At 43.2% G+C, this 7,841-nt stretch overlaps 1 long non-coding RNA gene across 1 annotated transcript; it reads right to left on the minus strand.

Moving 5' to 3' along the window:
- Positions 1 to 359: 359 nt before the first annotated feature.
- Positions 360 to 7,193, minus strand: LOC120519918. Its single transcript, XR_005631701.1, has 3 exons — positions 7,021 to 7,193; positions 5,724 to 5,822; positions 360 to 1,287 (listed from the first exon to the last, which is right to left on the minus strand). It is a non-coding gene; the product is annotated as an uncharacterized LOC120519918 (long non-coding RNA).
- Positions 7,194 to 7,841: the final 648 nt, after the last annotated feature.

The raw sequence follows: 7,841 nt of genomic DNA on the forward strand, positions 1-7,841 counted from the left end.
ATTACAAGTTTTCAAATCCCAAGCCCCGAGACTCCACTTCTGGTGAGATGAGGACAGCCGACCTTTTATTTTAAAAAACACACACTTGGAGGCACAAATAATGTTTCTAATAAGGAAACTGCTTTATTTTACATTATTCAATTTACAGTCAGCAAAATAAGATCCCTTACCCTAAACAGAATATCCAGAATTGAACCATGAAAGTCACAGTTTGATCTTGTTATACTTAGACATTTCATAAAATCAAAGATTATGTAACATACACACTTGTAATTTAATTTTGATAGAGCCAGTAATGTAACATCCTACCTCAAAGAAGAAACAAACCCACACCAGACCATGACCCACATACCGCCATCGATGTTACCCAATAAATGCCATCTTAATCTGGCTGATCCTTCATTACGACTTGGCAAAGCACAATTAAAGTCCTGCCACAGGCCACTCCATAGGAGCTCAAGGCCAATCCATGTGACTCACTCACATTTATTTTTTCTGTCCTTGACACTGGAGGCGCCACTGAGACAGATCCACAGGTAGGATGGCCCATGTCTTCTTCCCATCGCCTCGTTCCACTTTAATCCACGCGTGTGTACGTAAATCCCAACACGAGAAATGGGCTGCGACGCTGATTGTGGTCATCTACTTTCTGTTACTCTCACCGGCTTCTTCCTTTTTCATTTTAAAAGATGCACTTTTATTAGTATTGTCACGTAGCAAACTATGGCAGGTCCTGAAGTCCAAAGCACGTGAAGAATAAACGTTTACCACATGAGAAAAAGCACCTGACCATTTAAGTCAATAATAATCTCAATGCAAACTATTTACTACTGTATATAGAAATAATTTGATATAAACATGACACGGAGCAGACAACATAAGTGCCATTAATGTGACGTGATAAAGCATAAGCAGGCCAGGAGGTGGCGAGTAGACAACATCAGTTAGTGGTGGCACAGATTTATAAATGAAAGGTTCACATTTTATTGAATTATGCTTTCACTTTGACTTGAGGGATGGGAGCAGCTAACAACATGCACAACGGAGACAAAGCTCTTTAGGATGGAGGTGAGTGATGAGCAGTCCGAGTCTTTTTGGTGAGGCGCCTCATGTGGCCGAAGTCCTTTAAAGTGGTTGTCTCTTTCAGCTCCCAGTTTGGTCATTCAGTGGGGACTTCAGACTGGTCTGAAACGAACCGAAACACATGTTTGTTTGCACGTCAGCCTCTCATTTAAAATCTTTGGTTCAAACACTGAAGTCTGAGCACATAAAGTGGCACAAGTTAACCTGCAGGGGGCAAGGAAAAGAATAAAAACAAAGATAACAGTCAGCCTTTGGAAAACAGAAGAGGCTGAATACATAACGTCCCTTCTAAATGGGCTCTGGTGGACAAAGACAGCAGCACTTTATGAATGTTTCAGATTCATGTAAATCCTTACAGCGGGGAAAACAAGTATTGAACACGTCAACGTTTTTCTCAGTAAGTATATTTCTGATGGGGCTATTGACATGAAATTTTCACCAAATGAAGTGAAGTTTGTAGGTGGGAACATCACGTGTGGAGCTGTTTGTCAGCATATGGTACTGGCCTCACAGAACTGAAGGAAGGATGAGTGGAGAAATGTACCAGGACATTCTTGAGAAGAATCTTCTGCCATCTACCAGGATGCTGGGAATTTCAGCAAGACAATGATCCCAAACACACAGCCAAGGAAACTCTCAATTGGTTTCAGAGAATAAATAAAATAAAGCTGTTAGAATGATCCAGTCAATCACCCGACTTGAACCCAATTAAAAATCTATGGAAAGAACTGAAGATCAGAGTTCATAGAAGAAATCCCCGGAACCATCAAGATTTAAAGACGTGTGACAGATTGAGGGTCTATCGCTCCCTTGAACCCTTGTCCAAGATGTCAGACACCAGGTAAAAATCCAAACAGTTGACTTTTTTAACACAAAGTGCACAAAGCACCCTCCTCTCCACAATACTCATAAAACAATAACCAATAATCACTAATAAACAATCCTCCACTCCCAGACACGTTGCCACCCTTCCACCAAGCTCAGCTCATCATCTGAAGATTTCCCACAGTCCTTTATAGTCCTTGACCCAGAAGTGTTTCACCTTCTCTGTCCACGTAACTAGGAACACTTCCGGGTCAGATAAAAATGCTTTTTCTTCACCCCGGAAGCACGTCATTCCTCTTGTCCATGTGACTCGGACATACTCTGGGCGTAGGGCAAAAAATTGCTGCTCCTCCCTGCAGCGCCTTCTAACAGCCCCCATTGTATCCAGCAGGGTTGTGGATAAAACTCCTTGTCCATAATTCCCTGCTGGCATTCGGGGCACCTCCATGCCACAGGGAGGGCTCCACCTAGCGGACTGGGGGTATTGGCCAGGATGAACGGCCAGCCATATTGCACAACAGTTTGTGTGGAAGAATGGGCCAATGTCATGCCTGAGCAATGTGTGCGACTCGTTTCTCCATCCAGGAGACGTCTTGAAGCTGTCATCACTAACAAAGGCTTCTCTACTAAGTATTAAATCAATTTCAGTAAGCACACTCAATACTTCCTTCCCTGTGTCATTTGTCACACATGTGCGCTTGGGAGTCAACCAAAGGGACCATGAGTCGCTAATTCCATGCCAGGCCATGGGGTGGTGGGGTGCACTAAACCTTTCTCTTTTCTCTCCACATCCCCACCACGAGAAATCCCTCCTGTCCCGGCCCCGAGGATGTCACTTCCTGTCCCGGCCCCGAGGACGTCACTTCCTGCAAACCACCTATTAAAACCCTTCATCCTCCATACTTAAACAGTTCTGTTTTGGACTCTAACCAGTACACATTGTATGGAAATTGAAGCCTTTTGCACCCAGAGAAACTGTACAGGCGGCTGCCCCAAACCTTCATTGTGTGTCCAGCTGTTTCCTTCACACATTCCACTTTATTACACATAACTTAATTTCTGGACTTCTTTGCTTTGACTTCTTTGTATGTGTGGATTACGTTTGTTGTTACCGACATCTGGTGAACATTTCATGTCAATAACCCTATTAGAAATCTATTTACTGAGTAAAACTTCAATACGCGTTCAATACTTACTTCCTGGTTTCTGTGTAAAATGCACATCCTCTTAATTTCCACGGTTGTTCTCAGGTATGTAATGCCTCATGAGATGGCAGGTTTACAAGGGATCTACAAGACATAGCAGCACTTAAAGCTGTGCAGAGGAGATCAACCAGGAACATCCCAGGACTTACGGACATGTCCTACTATGACAGAATCTGAGAATTAAACCCGTTTAGTTCTGAGAAGAGGGGACATTGTATGGGGGCTTATCCAGGTCTCCAAAACTGTTGAAGGCATTGATAAAGTTAATTCAGTAGAATTAGTTTAATTTAAGGTTGAATCACATAGTCAAGGACACCCGTGGAAATAAAAGGGAAATACATTTAGGACTGAAGTCAGAAAGCTCTTCATAATACAAAGTGTGTGAATCCGGAACAAACTACAACACATGGAGTTGAAACAGAAACCTTGGACAACCTTTAAGAAGGATCTGGATGACACACTGGGACAGCTTAGCTATTACCTAAACAAACGAGTGACAAATGGACAGAAGGATCTCCTCGTGTTTGTCACTGGTGCACATAATACAGAGAAAGGCCTGTTTATGACAGATGATGCAAAGATGGCCCAGGTTAGGGAATGTGAAGATCACGAGCCAGAGAAAAAACATGCCAACCAAAGTGGGCATAAAGGGGTACTACTACCAGGAAATATTAAAGGATGCCCAAAAAATGTAAGTAAGAAAAAAAATGTAATTAAGGGCAGCACATGTTCCTAAAGCAGGACACCTTAGGCTATGCTGACTTTAAATTTCTCAAGCTGGAATCACAGGCTGGAGGCCAGTGGTGTTACTCCAGGACATCAGATGGTGGTGCACAGTTCACGAACTGCGAGGGTGGTAGTGTGTGACCAAAGATAGTTGGCACTTTATGGACTACACAGAGGCCAGAGGTACAGGGGTACCAATGGCTGCTATGGGGGTTAATCCCTGGTGTTCTGTAGTCAAAGCAATCTGGCCTCGGGAGAGGACGTGACCCCAGGAGACATTTGAAGTCTCCTCCAACCAGAGCAATATTGAAGCTAATGTTAGGAGAAGAGTCCAGACATAACTCAATGGCAGGAGGACGGGAGTCCTGGATTGCAAATAAGTGAAGTGGGAGATAAGAATGGAGAGTTCTGGGGATTTTGGGAGGTGAGCAAGTAGGTGAGACCCTCCAGCAGAGAGACAAGCTCAGGCCAGTGAAGGAAGAACCAATGGGGCTCCAGGCTTCTTGATTTGACATTTTATGATGTGTACTTTGTGTGCTTTGCAGTATTTTGGAAAATAAACGCACGCCTGTATGGGAGACCTGTGTCTTTACAGAATTCCAACATCAGGCAGTTGCACAACATCAGAAAAATTTGTACTTCATTACAGAAAAGTAACTGAGAGGTTTGGGGATAAGTGGACAGTGAAATAAAGAAAATGAAACATGAATGCAATTTAGAAATTGAGTGATAAAACCAAGTCACTGAGTCATATTTAGATGATAATGACTGTAAAAGTATTTATCAGCTTTTGCTTCTACGTCATGATATAATTTAGAAATGTACACCTGGAGACTAAGTGAATATGTGGAATATCAAATGTACAACATCAGTAAGATTCAGTAAAGACAAATCTGACAGATTTTATGATGAAAACTCCAAAGTCCTGAAGCTTTAATGATGGAAAGTGCAGGTCTGAACTTCCAGAAGGGCAAACCCAGGAGATTCAAGAGGGTGGCCAACACTTCATCATTCCTCTCCTTCAACACAGGGGCTCAACAGGGCTGTGTGCTGAGTCCTCTGCTGTGTTCATGTTCCCTTTAAATGTATGACTGCACGGCTGTACACAACTCTAATGTCTCTGTCAGGATTGTGATGGCATAGCTGTGGTAGGCCTGATATCTAACAACAGGGAGCAGCCCTACCCACGATGAAGTGGAGAGTCTGTCACACTGGTGTCAAGACAACAGTCTACTCCTTAATGTCAGCAGGGCAAAGGAGCTGATTGTGGACTTTGGGAGAAAACAGCAGAGGCACGGCCACCCCATCAGTATTAACAGCCACATCACAGAGGACCTGACCTGGTCCAAACATGTTCATAGCTTGGTATCAGCTCAGACGCCTCAGGGATCTCAGCCTACCCTCTCAATTACTGAGGAACTTCAACACATCCACCATTGAGAGTATCCTGGTATTAATGCATTACTGCCAGGTTTGGAAACAGCACACAACAGGACAACGAGGAGTGACAGAGAGAGTGATATGGTCAGTTGGACACATCACATCACTGGTTGTGCACTCCCTAACTTCCAGGAGGACATCTATACCAAGTGACCAGGGCAAAAACTATCAATGATACCAGCCATCCCAACAATGGCCTCTTCTCTGTTTTGTGATCAGGTAAACACTGCCAGTGTCTGAAGGCCAGCCAGAGATTCTGTCCACAGTCCATCTGTGTGTCCTGTACGAGGACTGTGTCTAGAGCTACATGATGCCCTATTGTTTGTACACATTCTTTTTATGGCAAGTAAACATTTCCCTACATATTGTACTTTGTATTTAATTATATGTGGCCAATAAAATTTGATTTGATTTGATGAATTGTGGATGTTTGAATAAACTTACCTTCATATTTCACATCAGCTACAAGTTTCTAAATGTGGCATTTTTAAATGTCTGGTCCTTCTCGTAGTGGCTCTTGAATGTCATCGTCTTCTCTTGACACTTAAAGAAAATGGACAGAAATTCATTTAGAAAATCCGAGCAACAAGATGAGCTCCTCTTGTTCAGAATGCAGTCCAGCACTGAGCTGTTCAACCTGTCAGAAAAAGAGCGGACATGCAAGGATTACAAACTCCACATTATGACCTCACGGAAGTGGCAGGATACACAGTCTCTGGTGGTCTCTAGTGGCTGCAGGTGGGCCTCTTTAGGCTGTAATAACATGGATCAGGGCTGGCAGACACTGCGGGCATGTGCTAACTTTACCTCACACATGCAACTCAACACGCCCAAAACTGTGGACTTCAGGAGTGGCCCACCAATATCACCTCCCCTCTCTAAACTTAACAATAAGGCTCCAGTTGTGAAAACCTTCACGTCACTGGGCTCCATAATCACACAGAACTTGACATGGAAGACCAACATGGACTACATCATGACAAAGTCACAGCACTGGATGGACTTTCACGACGGCTGATGGAGTTCAATCTACCACAGCAGCTGCCGATGAGTCTGTTCTCAGCTCATCCATCACAGGTTGGTGTGGATCAGCAAATAAACACAATAAGAAACAGAGACAATGAATAGCCAGCTCTGCCAAAAAGATCACTGGCACCAGTCTTCCCACCTTACAGGACCTGTGCTGTTCCCGAGTCATGAAGCAGGCAGGGAAAATCATAACTGACCAACCAGCACGTCTTTGAACTTCTCCCATCTGCCCGGTGTTACACACTAAACTACACCAAAACAAGCAGATTTAATGACAGTTTCCGTCCACAGGCAATCAGGTTTACCAATGGTTCACTTGGCAGCCCCTGCTCAGTCTGGACACCCCACCCCAACGCCCCCTCTCTCACAGTATTCCTATATGTGGACTAATGTGGGTTCATTTCAGTATTTCCTGCACTGCCTTGCACTTTGTAATCATACGCTTTACACTGCACGTCTTGTATTTGTCTAAGGTGTGTACTCATCGATTGTGTCTGCGTCTGTCATGAAATTAGACATGGGGAGCCATCAAAAAAAAGTCAAAGTCCAGACTATGTGTCCAGGCTTGGCCAATAAATGTGAAGCTGATTCCAAAAAGAGAAACTTCAAATATGAGGACATCTTGGGCACAAGTTTGATAAATGTATAATGATGATGATGAACATATTGAAAATGGCTGCTTGTATGTTCGTACTTATTAAGTTTAACATACCATTCGGTGTCATACTCTTCTTCTTCTTCCTCTTCATCCTCATCAGAATGATAACAGGAACAGTAAGCACTATTAACCCCACCACTGACCCTACTCCTATCACTGGGCCTAATTGTTTGCCTGAATCTTCATCACGTCCAGTCAGATCTGTAATCAGATGACAGGAAACATACAAGTAGTGAAAAAATTAAAGACAGGAGAATTTCAAAGATAAAATCAGAAACATCTGCGCCTTAAATAGATCAGGGCTCTCAAGGCATGAGGAGTCATTTACTGGCTGGCTAAAGTAAAAGCATTGTTAACAACATGGCATCCAGTAGGTGACCACGGCCTGGCTACTCACCTCAGATGGCCATGCAGTTTTAGTGTCAGCCAGCCATTTACTGGTGCGTCTCGTTGAGCTTGCGCTTGTTCAGAACTTGGAAACCTCTTGCTTTTTGAGCCTTTTATTTGCCTTGGATTTTTTTTGCTGAGTCACATTAACATTTTAAAGCATAATTCACAGGCTTCATTTCCTCTGTGTGTGCTTTATTTAACATTTTATTTGGGAAAGACTTTCATTTTGTTTATTTATCCTTAAGTTTGGAATGTCGCCATTTTTGACTTTAGTGGCCAGTTGATGGGTCACAAGGAAGCACCGCATGGCTACTGATGACCACCTCCCACAATTGGAGACATGAAGACGTGCAACACCTGTAGCCTTTTGTCCAAGATTACGGATTTGAAAACAAGTGCTGGTTTAGTGCTTTAGGTTCACATTTAGCTTTGCGTGTTTCAATTTGATTCAATTCTCATTCATAACATATTGGCTTCAGCTGAAT

This window comes from Polypterus senegalus, unplaced genomic scaffold, assembly GCF_016835505.1.
Source record: "Polypterus senegalus isolate Bchr_013 unplaced genomic scaffold, ASM1683550v1 scaffold_267, whole genome shotgun sequence".
Taxonomy (NCBI): Eukaryota; Metazoa; Chordata; class Cladistia; order Polypteriformes; family Polypteridae; genus Polypterus; species Polypterus senegalus.